General features: G+C 37.5%; 1 pseudogene; it reads right to left on the bottom strand.

Annotated features, from left to right (window-relative positions):
* Positions 1-13,130, bottom strand: part of LOC122154109 — an 88,894-nt pseudogene that overhangs the window by 6,638 nt on the left and 69,126 nt on the right.

Here is a 13,130-nt window from a genome sequence, read left to right as displayed (position 1 = left end):
ACCAACCACTATTGGTAGCCTACTTCAACAGAATACAAGGTTTCTGGTAGTAGTAAGTAGAGGTTTAATTTCTGTGGATTTTGGAACCCATTTCTTTGAAATGTCGAAAACACACTTGGAAGACAAAACATAAACAAACTCTGACCTCCTGCAGTTTGAGTGTGATCCATCTGAACCCCAATCAGATAGATGTCTTCTTTCACGCAATGACCACATTTTATTTCAGGAGGTACTGTGAATAAGAAGATACTAAAAAGTCTGACTTTGCCTCTTCATTTTAAAGTAACTTCCTGACAGCAACTTCATCAGTTGCTTACTCAGGTACCAAGATATTTCACCATATATGAAAATGCATTCAATATTATCCAGAACTAATGAAGAGTGTTCACAATGGGATGAATCTATTTCCAACAAAGCACCATACAAATGCTCTGCAGACAACTGTTGCCTCATAGACTGCAAGAGTCCAAGAAAGCAGCTCTACCTTTCTCATCATGCAAATGAAGGACTAACCACAATAATTTAAAAAACAGTGCTTCAAATGGCATGTTAATCTAGATTCACTACATCCGGTTTTTCCGAGTAACAGAAAGAAATCAAGGAAGATACACTCCTGTAAAACAGGGTGCACACTAGATTACATTTCACATAGGAGAATGCGAGTTAAAAAGAGAGCCCATTGTGCTGGGTTTGAGTGAGTGGGGAGGTTTTTGGTAGCAGGAGGGGGTGATAGGGGTGGCCCCCTGTGAGAAGCTTCTCGAGGCTCCCCCAGCTCCAAGTCAGCTCCACCTCTGCACCAAAACTGAGCCCATCAGCTGCGCCTCCGCGATAACCTATTTAAGAGGGGACGTGGTGAGGGGCAGTTGCGGCAGCTGCATGAACACCAAGGTCAGTGGAGGAACGGAGGAAGAAAGAAGGGGGAGGTGTGCTGGAGCAGAGACCCCCTGTATCCTGTGGGGAGATGGCAGGGCGGCCCCCCCTGGCACCCATGGAGATCTACGGTGGAGCAGACACTAATTTATGGCCTGTGAGGGACATCATACAGCCGACTAAGGTGGCTGCACCCGAAATCAGCTGGGACTATGTGGGAAGAAGCAGCCCCTTCTGTTGTAGCTCAGTGCTGGGAGGATTGCAGCACGCAGGGGTGTCCCACGCTGGAGCAGCTTGGGAAGGGCTGCAGCCATGGGAGGGACTCCAGTTGGAGAAAGTTGGTGTCCAACCAGAGCAGTTTGGGGAACAATGTGGCCCGTGGGAGGGACTCACGTCAGAGAGAGTTTGTGGAGGACTGTGTCCTGTGAGAGGGGGACCACGATGGAGCAGGGGGAGAAGTTCAGAAGTTCCTTCCACCCCCTCCCGCCCTGAAGTTGGAAGAAGCGGCAGCACTGACTGCACCCCCAGTTCCCTGCCCCTGGGGTAAGGAGGTAGGGATATCAGGAGTAAATCTGGGCCCAGGAAAAAGGGAGGGCTGGGGGGAAGGTGTTCTCAAGATGCGGTAATGCTTCTCACTGTCCTTCTCTGTCTAAGTGTTGTTGTTAGTAACTGCATTAAATCTACGTTCCTTTTTTTTTTTTTTTTAACACCTAACGAGTCTGCCTTTTGCCCGTGACCATAGTGGGTGATTTATCCCACCCTGTCTTACCTCGAACCCCAAGCCTGGCTTATTTTCTCCTTCTCAGAGCTGTGGGGCAGGGGGGGAATGAGCGGCTGGGTGGTGCTCAGTTGCCCTCCGAGCCCAAACCACAACACCCATTTAAGTTTGTGGACTAATATGTGTAGCCTATGATTTACAGTCCAGGGTTTGATGAACATGACATTTTAGTTCCCATTTTAATTTTTTATTTTATATATCAGAACCATAAAATATGTGTAGACAAAATTTTAATCAGTTAAAGCTTAACATTAGAAACTGGTGCTCTACACTAACAGCCACAGGCCCTTTTCTAGCTGAGAAGAATATCAGAATCCAGGTTTTAGTGGAGAACACAAAATAACTGCAGTCGATTCCACCTTACTTAAAGCTATGCTACATACTCAAAGATAAAATACTACAAAATGAACATACCATCAGGAGGCAAATTGTACAGCTGAGCCACAGGACCACTGGCAGGAATAACTGGGAGTTGGAAATGGAAAGCACTTCTAATAGTTGGTAAAGGAAGACGATTTTTAGGAAAACGTTTTCTCATTATTAGGCTGGCCATGTTGATGAGAGGATCAAAAGTTCTTACTGCAAGGCACTCCTATTAACAGGGAAATAATGAAAGCATGATAAAAATTTATATAACACACACACACTGTGCAGATACAAAATTTGAAACAAACTTCTTACTGCTGTCATCCATACAGTTTTGCAGCAACTATCACTCAAATTTGAGAAACTCAGGGTATCTCTACCCACTACTGGCTAATCAGTATGACAACTGGACTTGATACACCAGAGATTAGTGTTTTTATGAAAAGATTTACTCATATGAAAGTGTAGGAATTTACAATGTCAAAACCCCTCAGGACTGAATAAAACCTCTCAAAATAAATGCACAAGACCTTCTGTTTTAAAGACACACCATTTCAAGATTTAATTTCTTTCCCCAACATTAAAGTTTAACTGCTCATTTACAGAACAGAATATTAAATATTTCTGAATTATTGTTCTTTCCCTCAATCTGCCAAAGAGAAATCCCAACATTAGTAATTACACAAATCTGTAAGACCAAGGTATCACACTGATCAAAACATGAGAAAACTCAGCACCCTGTAATAACTGATACAGAAGTTTCCTGTAATTTGTCTGAAATGGCTTTCTGCAAATCTAATCATGCCTCGGTTCTTATCCAACTCCACTAAAACTACTAGGAATGCTGCAGGTTTTATACAACTGTCCGGAGAGAACGAGTTTTTAACTCCTTGTCAGTTCCAATCCTGGTGCAAATTCTGCTGAGATCACATTTGTCAGGATCCGCTGCTGCCAGACAAGATAGCCAACGTCTGGGGACAGACAATGTTTCATTACCCTTGGTTCCACCGCTTCATGAGCATCACTGACAGACTCGTCACTAGGACCCAAAACCTAATTATTCAGAAAGGTACCTGAAGAAACCCTGCATTTCTCCCTGCCATCCAACAGCTATTTTCAGATGTACGTATAAAGAAGATGTGCAGGAGTTATGCTATAGATGACCGTTACTGAAGGGCTGAGGTGAGCGCCTGTAAAAGGCTCTTTCTCCACCCTGGATCAAGCCCAGTTCTGCAGAAGCAGCACAGCCTTTCTGGTGTGCAACTGAAGAGATGGTAACTTATTATTAAACGTATATGTACATACCAACAAATATTAAAGCACCAAAGACTCCAGATAAAACTACCCTTATTTCTAAATTTCCTAGCCTTGATTTTGTTTTAGCCACAGACTTAGTATTATCTCTACTCTGTGTGTGTACACACACACACATATACATCTCAACTAGACAAACAGTTTCTTGTAGTCAAACACTTACCTGATTTTAGCAATGCAGCAAGTGTGTCTAAAGCAACCCTGTCAACATAACAAGAAAAGTCAAACAACATTGTAAAGCTACATAAAATATTTACGGCTAACAGATATGTTTAACATCTACCCTCACATCCTTCTGGTTGCACTGTATCACAGACTTTGCTCTTAAAATTTGGTTTTAATAAAATATCATGCATCTCTGATATATCTGATGTATCTCAGATATATCTGAAGTCTGATGACGAAATCTAAAATATCATTGCAATGGCTAAAAAAACTTTCCGCCTTTGCAAAAAAACACCAAAACTAACAACATAATGTTTATGAACCATAATCAATGGATGAGATCCATTTGAAAGTCGTGTTTTTATGTTAGCAGCAGAACAAGTACTCCCACACAGGAAAGGACATAATTTTAAAAAAATTAGGTCAAAACTGGCAGTGTATAAATAGATTGAGAAGTAATGCTCATCAATCTGTACTACAATACAACGTGTAAAATTTTGCTTGTACACAAAGATCTTGTCTCAGTTAACTCAAGATGTACAACTAGAAGATGTATATACTTCTTTTTACCCTCTTTGTAAAGGTATACTTCATGTATCTGATCTTAGACCATAAACAAGGATATCACAATTACTTACATCATGGAACAGTAAGTTAATATGTCCAATTTTACCTGGGGCTTAAAGGGGAAGGGCATTTTGTTCAAAGATACTCCAGTGCCCACAGATAACAGATTTAGATAACATAACACTATTTTTTTGCACTGAATTCAGAATATGAACAACATAAGATTATTACTTTGCTATCCAGATGAAAAGTCCAGTTTTCCACAGGTATGTACTTAAAAGAGGTGCTAATGTATAAAGAAGGGGCTACCTCCAGTTAGACCTATTTATCTATTTTTACCCTAAGTTCACTTTAAAAAAAAACCAAAACAAAACAAAAAAAAAAAAACAACAACAATAAAAACACAGAGGGAAGCAAAAAAAATTTTAAATCATCACTTTAAGGTATGCAGTGAATTATTTTCTTTTTCTAACACACAATAGCCTACTGCACAGATATTGCTGGTGCTTGCTACTCTATGTTTTACGATTTTGCTCTGAGAGTCTATAATTGCTTTGAAATAAAACAGAAAGAAAATTCTATTACAAAATAAAACAGATAGTGTCGCTCTAAAAACTCAATGAAGATATGGGAGCCAATTCAACTAATTGAAAAATGACGGGATTATCTTCATCTGTTTGTCTTGATTTGAGGATAACTATTGTAGTTTCCATGCAGGAATCTTAGAGACAAAATAATATTTATATTCTTCTACCAGTACTGTGAATAGACATTCAAATATTTTCTGTTACCTTACTGGGGAAAATTAAACTGTCAGATTTGTGGTTCTGCTTGCCACCTCCTTCCACTCTGGCTTTCAAATATGAGTTACAATTAATTTCTCTAATATTATTTTCCATTTACAAGTAAGTTTTGAAATGTATCTAAGGTTTTTCTATATACTATATTAAAGAGACCTTACTTACTTCAGAAGGCTAGTGTTCTTTTTACTAAAAGGGCCAATGAACTTAAATGTCAGTTCTACTGCTCCATTCTTTCCCAAGGACACTGCATTAACAGCTGCAAGAGTTAAAAACAATCCATTTTAAGATAGTAAGGAAGGCAAAAGAAAAAAATAAACTAAAATCTACGCAAGTTCATTTTGAAGTACAAAAAATGACAGATACGTTTGTGCTTTAAGACATACAATGACAAGCAAATAGTACTCTGTGCATAATTAGTGTGATAATCCAATCCTGATAAAATTTGAAAGAGAAGAAAAACATTATTACTTTACAAATAAAATCATATACTACTTCCAATGCATGCTTCTGCTCTCTTTTCTTCCAAAAAATTTCTTCCAATTTTCTTCCAAAAAAAAAAAATCTCTGTTTGTCAAGACAGCAGGGTTTCTAAAATGTCAAATCTGACAAGTTTTATGACTTGTTATTATCCTTCAGTATCAGAATAGACAGGTACGTCCACCAGGATTTGAAAGCCAAGCATTCACTGTAAAATTTGGAAATGCCAACCGATACAAGCTTTCCTGAGCTACATGTTAGGCATGTATGTTCTCAGAAACAAACAAACAAAAAAATCTATTTGAAAGGGAACAAAATAAATTACGTTAAGACCTACATTCTGCTCACTCAGTGTATACATGGCTGAAGCCCAATGCCCACTGAAAATACAAACTGCTGAAACAGGCACAGAAATTCAATTCCCAAGCAAGTCTAGCAATATGCACTCCTAATGAAGCAGGAAGAGAGCAACTAAAAATTGACTTCAGCATAATGAATGCTGCGATTAGTGTAGAATTTAGTACTTGAACCCAAGTTGCAATTTCATCATCATGAGCAGCAACATTACACCACTAGAATCTAAGAAAAGTTAGGACTCTATCCTGGTGGCAACTGTACGCAATGCTTAACCAGTACTACTTATCGGAATGTAATAAACTGCTACTTTTTCTGTTTATAAGGAGTGGGAAATACAAGATAGAACTGGTCTACGCAGAATCCAAATTAGACACTCCGTTCAATTTCCCATTTTCAGGATAAAGCAACTTTTCACCTAAGCTGTGTAACTATCTGTATTCAACGCTCCCATTTAGAAGCATTTTACCTCATTATCAGAAGTGCGAGAGAAATAAAGTTTCCACATTTTAAAAGAATTGGGACTTTATGAATTATAGGTGCTCATCTGAATGTCCTGAAAACATAAACTTACAGATCATCCTATGGATTCTCTTGGAGGAATGTGATTAAGTTCTCCATTTCTCATATTTATTTAAGAGGTTTAATGGCCACTTTGAGTTCAAAGGAAAAACTTAAGAGCATCTAAGCAACAGCAGAGATACAGCAAGAAACACACTACTTTCTCAACTTCCTACTGCCTGCCCAGACAATGAATTCGGCTCTCGTGGAAGAGTATTAGCCCAATAGTAGGGCACTTCAACACAATGAATAAGGGAAAGGTTAAATAATTAAAATATGTCCTGTGTGAACCAAGTTTTACATTAGTGATCTACAATGAAATAAAATAGTAAAAAGAAAAATAAGTGAGCGTGTATAATAAAAAGAATAATTATTTAATTTGAAGTGCTTTCGCAAGCATAATGTTAGTATTTCTGGTTTAAATCTTAAAGGATCAGCATTTATGAAAGTTAGATGACTCAGTTTCACACATCCAATAGCACTGGTTAAAACCCCCGGCAGTGTTTGTATATATATATATATATACACACACACACAAACTGAATAAAAATCGAAGACACACGAGATGTACAAGCACGCTTCACAGCTTTTATTAGAATTCAAGCAATTTGAATTCTCAGAAAAATAATTGTTTTAAATATCTAACATTGAACAAGCATGTAGATTGGATGTTTCAACTGTATCTAGGTAAAAACTTTTGTATCACATGGGAAAAAAAATAACTATCAGCAGTACTTACAGTTGGTTGAGTAAACTCTTAATACTTGAAGACATGGCAATATTAGCCTGTGGTTTTGCAAATTCTGCTTCACTAAATTCAATGATATGTTTAGGGCACCATTAATTCTTGCTTTCATGCCAATCTTTTTGTCTGACGTCAAAGAAATACAAGATTATTCACACTAATTTTGAAGTTGTTATCAAAAAAAAAGTTAAACGAACTGTGAATTTCTTCTGCTGTCAACTCTGCTTACCTATTTTTCATCATTCTTTCCTCCCCTCTATTTTACTCATCTTTGTGTTCTCCTTTACCAATTCTGAATACATGCATGCTTACACAATAATAGAAAGAAAATTTTTTTGAAGTTACAATCATAAAACTACAAAGTATTAAGCCATATTATGTACGTATATCATTATCACCTTTTGGACCAATTTTTGCAAGAAGAGTAATGAAGCACCATTAATTCTCCAGTTGGTGGAGAGTCTTTGCTGGCAGTCAAAAGCAACTGCAATAAGATCTGTGTCCCTCCTTTAGTGACTAAGACGCCTGCCCTCCGACCGCCACCGAGGAATTAAAACTCAACTGATATCTCCGAAGCCAAAGAACAATTAAGAACCTAAGCTACAGTTATCATAAGGAAGTCTTTAGAACAGAAATATTTCCTCATATGTGACTGCACTATGCAAGAACCTGCTGGCCTTATACTTACAGCAACGTAAATTATTTGTGTATGATTATTTGAAAGGTGGCTTCAGTCTTTGTGTTCTTTTTATTCTGCATACAAATCACTGTTAGCAAACATTCGAAAAACCCCAAAAATTACTAAAAAACACAACCCTGCCTCCCAAAGGAAAAACACAACTTCTGCAGAAGAATACAGGAATATAATCACAAATTGCAAACTGCTCCTTAATGAAAACTTACCAACTGACACAATCTCAATGAGGATATTCGATATATTTCGAATACTTTGAGGATCTTTTGTATTCTGCAATGTAAAATAGAGGGATTTCTTTACTTAATGTAGAAGTCTAATACAGTGGTTTAAATACTTACAAGCTCAGAGAAACTGCCACCACTAAATCAAACAGAATTTAAGATGTAACACCCAGCTAATCATCTACTATGCAGCCTGAATTAACCAAAAAAAACAATTAAAATTTAGTTTGCAATATGGCATATTAATTAGAACTGATAGTTGACAAATATTTCTTACAATATTTAAAAATAAGGGAGAGAAATTCTTAACTAGACCATATCTAATCATCACAGTCCTACACAAGTGTTGGAGACTAGATAGGATAACAACGTATTTGTAGTAATACAAAGCCCAGTGATAAAATGAAAACTTGCTACGTACCCATAACCACACAGATCGGAAGGTTTTACCTCTAGGGCTGACAGGATAACTTCTATTCCAGTGGAGCCCTTAGAAGTCATCTCCTCCTTGTTTTTTTCTGCCAGTCAGAAAAAGACCATTTTTCTTTTAATATACTAGCTTGTGGGCAAAATGCCCTGTGATCACATACAGATTGATCAGAAAATCTACACTACACTGTAAATAATAAAATCTATTAAAAACTGCATATATGTAGATAATACTAACTAAAATAAATCAAAGACTTAAGTGACTTTAAATCTCATTTTTGCTTTCACTTGTTCAACAATTTGTCCTAGAAAAAAACACTGTAAAGGTAAAATCTGTAAGAAAGCTCTCTTCCAGATACTTCTACTTCTCGTATATATATACACATGTATACTGTGAATTATCACTTAAATTATAGCTGTTTGACAATACAAAATGCACTCAGTGTAACCAATACTATATCAGACAACTTTAAACATGGCCTTAAACAGGTGCTTTAAACAATCAGTGACAAAAGCAGATGGCTAATCAAGTCCACCGAACAGAAACAACAATTAAAGTCCACCTCAGAAGAAATACGAGAAGGAAGGCTCATCAAAACAAAAACTACTAAAACCATAAAACTGAGATATTTACCTTGACTCTGAACTAGATGAAGGATCTCTGAGGTAACATATCTGGCATTGTCTGCTTCTCCTAATACAGAATCCAAATTGATCTTCTCCAGCTGTGACAGCAGAGACATAGTCTGAGAACTGGTAGAAACACTACAACAAAGAATTTTTACATTCATTTTTCCACCTCGATCAGAGGAAAAAAACACTAACGACAGAAATCCCACGTTAGAATAAGGGGAGTTGCTAATTCACCTTCATACTTTATCTCAACTGGAGAACAGTCTTAATTCTCTTTAATTCTGGCAAATTTACAGATTTTACAAAGCCTGCATTGCAGCAGACTAACTATGTATAACAGCATCTCCAAGACCAACTGTGAACAGAGAAATTAGTTGCAGCAAAAAAATCCAGATGTAGGTACAAATGTTGTTTATGTCAGTTAGAGTAATTTATATTTAATACAGTTTATCTTAAGGGCCAGGATACTGGATCAAACCTGCCATTCAAGAAAAAACTGCCTACAAACAGTCCCAAAGACTGTTTGCCTTCCGGGCTTGTGTTTCTAAAGTGAAAGAATATGTAATTCGTGAGGTGAGCAAAGCAGCACCCACCATTTGAAGAAAAAGAACACCATTCTGAAGAAAAAATTTTCGAAGGTGTTCAAAGCTATCATCAGAGTTTGAATTCATTTTTAACATCAAGGTATTTTAGCCTGACATCATAAAATTGCCTTGAAAATGTATTTAATATAAGAAACAAATTTAAACCAGGGACTCGTATAGGTAGGTAGATTACAGAGGCTAAAAAAAAAAAAGTAAATATTTATAGTATTCAAAATAGAATCAGTCTAGAAATTGTTTTATTGCTCTCCAGTTTTAGAACACAACAATTATTCAGAATAGTGCTGAGATTCACATTTCCACATGAAAGTAATTTTTAGACAATTTTTTAACATTTGAAGTAGAGTCATATAATTAATTACAGGAAATTATAACTTCCAAGGATTAACTACCTTGACTTTGCACTTTTGTAACATTAGCGTCCCACAATAACCGACAATAATTCATTTCATACACATACTGTTCTGACTATCTGCAATAAAACTAAAGTCTGTAACATTAGCTTTATAAATATGTCAGGTTTGTTTATAACAATGAGGAATTATTACGCCTTGATTTGTATTTTACATATATGAAAAGGTTTCACACTTACAGTTATCTCTACTAAAATAATTAGCTTAGATTTGGGCAAGTATGTTAAAATCAAGGAAAAAAAAGGTAGCTGACAGCAAAGTCTGTACTGCCATGAAAGCACATCGATACAACAGCTGCTGGGGAAACTGCTTCTACCACTTCCACTTTTCCACACTGACATCTAAATGAGAAGCGTGACCAAAAATCAATTTCAGATTACAGATGATACTTACAAGCTGTTAACATCAGTAATAAGAAATGGTTATACTATTTATAGAGCATAAGTCAAAATAATTTTATACGGTGAAGTAAGTATATCACCTTCTCGGTTATTTGCTGGACTTTGATTTTAAAGGATCTTTGGATCTAAAATAAATCTGTCTTGGTTGATAAAATATTACTTGTTCAAGTAAAGCATAATCCCCCCAATCCTTTCTCATCATCCAAAACCAGGTTGGATAGTATAAAGCCGTTATTATTTGCATAAGATTCGTTTTGTTTAATTCTATGCTCCCATTCATCCTCTGAACTTGAAACACTCCAAAATAAACCCAAGATTTTCATGAAATCTATAACCTCTGTTCGTCTGGTATACAAGCTGACAAGCTTCCAAAAGATGTTGCCTTCAGCAGCTCACAACCAAAACAAGTAAAGAGCCCAGCCAACCCACATCTAAACCAACGTGTAAGAGAACTGCTGCTTCAGTGTGCGGGTGTGTACATATCTAAAAGTTCCACTGTGGTATTTCATTGGTCTCACACAGAAATAAATGTAGTTTGAAAGCTGGAAACAACCCAAGAAAGCAAAGATAGTCCTTAGGAACAAACAAACAAACAAGACAATACAAGTTTTCATAAAGACAAACTCATTCACAGGCACTAAAATTTCAGAGCAAACATGATTTTTGACTGCTGTGACCTGCAAAATCCAAGCAATGCCAGCACATGGAAGTAATATAACATGTACAACGTTAGCATCTAACATAGTTTCTCCATACTTACTAAAAGCTTTAAAAGGTTCAGGAATGGTAAGTCATTCTCACTACTGGGTGATATAACAATTTAAATCCTAAGATTTAGAAGTATCATCTCCTCCTGGGGCCAGAGTTTCTATCAAGAGCGATGAGTGCTCATTGCAGTGGTTAAAGAGGTATCTTTAGAATGGTTTTAGGTTATTCATCTTGCAAGAAGTCTTCCAACAGATATACAGTCAAATAAACTTCATGTCTTCAGCATACCAAATCAACTGTCATTGAAAATAACATCAGCTCAGAGTCTATGCTGAAATATAAACTAAAGCCCTGATTTCCTCTTAGCTATGACTGAGTTTTCTTCCTAAAACAAGAATTATTTATTAATATTCTGCACTAATATACATAGTGGTTATAATACTGTGAGAGCTTTCAATGTCTGCCTAGTAAATCAGAAAGGCTGTAGGACAAGAAATAGGGCAGCCAGCCTGACTGACTGATCCGTATGTAATATTGCTGTGACAACCCATTTGACCTAAGAACAAAATAGAACCCAATTTGCAGCGTGACTCCTTCTGATATTTGGAATGCAAATACATACGTTTTAACCAACAAACCATTCAGGATCCAAATCTGGGAGACAGCTCTCCAAAACAGAGGGGCAACATGGAATTCAGTATTTTTAATCCAACAGCTAGGTAAACCAAGGACGTAGTCAGAATGGCACAATAAAAACTGCGTCCTGTCTGAGCTAGATTTCCTCTTAAGCTGCTGACGCTGCAGAAGCTCACAGGTGGCCCTGAACACTGTGGCCAGCCTTTCATACAAGGCTTGTCTTCCCACTAAGGAGACATTTTTGACCCCACTCATTCTAAAACTTCCTCACAAGAGCACTCTGTAGTCATTGCAGGCAACAGTTTCTGCTCTCTTTAGCTATAAAAATCAAAATGGCTGTAAAGCACTAGAAGAAACTTCCTAAGGCCATATAAGCTATTCTCTTCGGAGTTGGATCAACACCACAGCTGCTCTTCATGACAGACATATGCCCAAACAGTCCTTAACAGCCTGCAAAAATGGTGAGTCAGTAACCAAAGGCACCTTCATTCTCACACCTTGTGTCCCTTCATTCCAAAGATTTTCTCCCTGCAGTTCAATCTCACTATTTGTGGCTCTCCTCACTACGAACGTGACTGTCCTTTATCCCTTGCAGTTGTATACCTCTCTAAGCACAGTACCTTGCACATCTTCCCAGCAAATATTCTTTTCTGCATTTCACAGGAGTATTTGGAAATCATTTGGTCCTCTAATATTTTTGCAGATCTTTCCAGTTTCAAGCTGTCTGCAGCTTTAACAAGAACTCTTTCTTCTCTTTCAGATCATTAGTAGAAGCGCAAAGTATTTTCAGTCGTTCCCAAAAAGAGGAGGAAAGAGCACATCCAGAAACAAACCGTGCGCTGTTTCCTTCTGACAGTGATCAACCACCCCTGCTCTGGTACCCAGTCAGTGCCCTACTCCAGAGCACTTGGAGAGAGCAATTGCCTCAGCTCCCTGATGGCAATCACATGCAGTGGTTATTTTAGTAAAGCTTTAAACACGTTTGTGGTATTCTAATGCCACTTTTCTGACCGTGAGACCTGTTACTCTCTCACATAGGAAAAATCAGATGGATTTTCAAGAACAACTCAAACCACCTTTGGCTGTTCGCAGCCTCACGCATTCGGTTAGTTCTTCCAGGATCCTTCTGTGCAAAGAAAAGAAGACAGCTGATCTACAGCTACTTAGTTTCTGCTCCCCGACTCCCACAGACACAACCACTATGTTTGTCATCTCTGTCTTTCACTACTTAACCCAGATCTCATGTGTTCTGAAGACAACCGATAATTATTATACTGGGGTGGATTTAGACTTTTTTTAGCATCCTCAGGTGAAGTTTACCAGGCTTGTTTGATCCCCTACACTGCATGTCTCCATGGGCAGGAAACCCTTTCTCCAGCCCATGACCAAA

Source organism: Tyto alba, unplaced genomic scaffold (genome assembly GCF_018691265.1).
Source record: "Tyto alba isolate M040663 unplaced genomic scaffold, T.alba_DEE_v4.0 Super-Scaffold_31, whole genome shotgun sequence".
Classification (NCBI taxonomy): Eukaryota; Metazoa; Chordata; class Aves; order Strigiformes; family Tytonidae; genus Tyto; species Tyto alba.
This window is presented reverse-complemented; position numbering and strand designations above follow the sequence as displayed.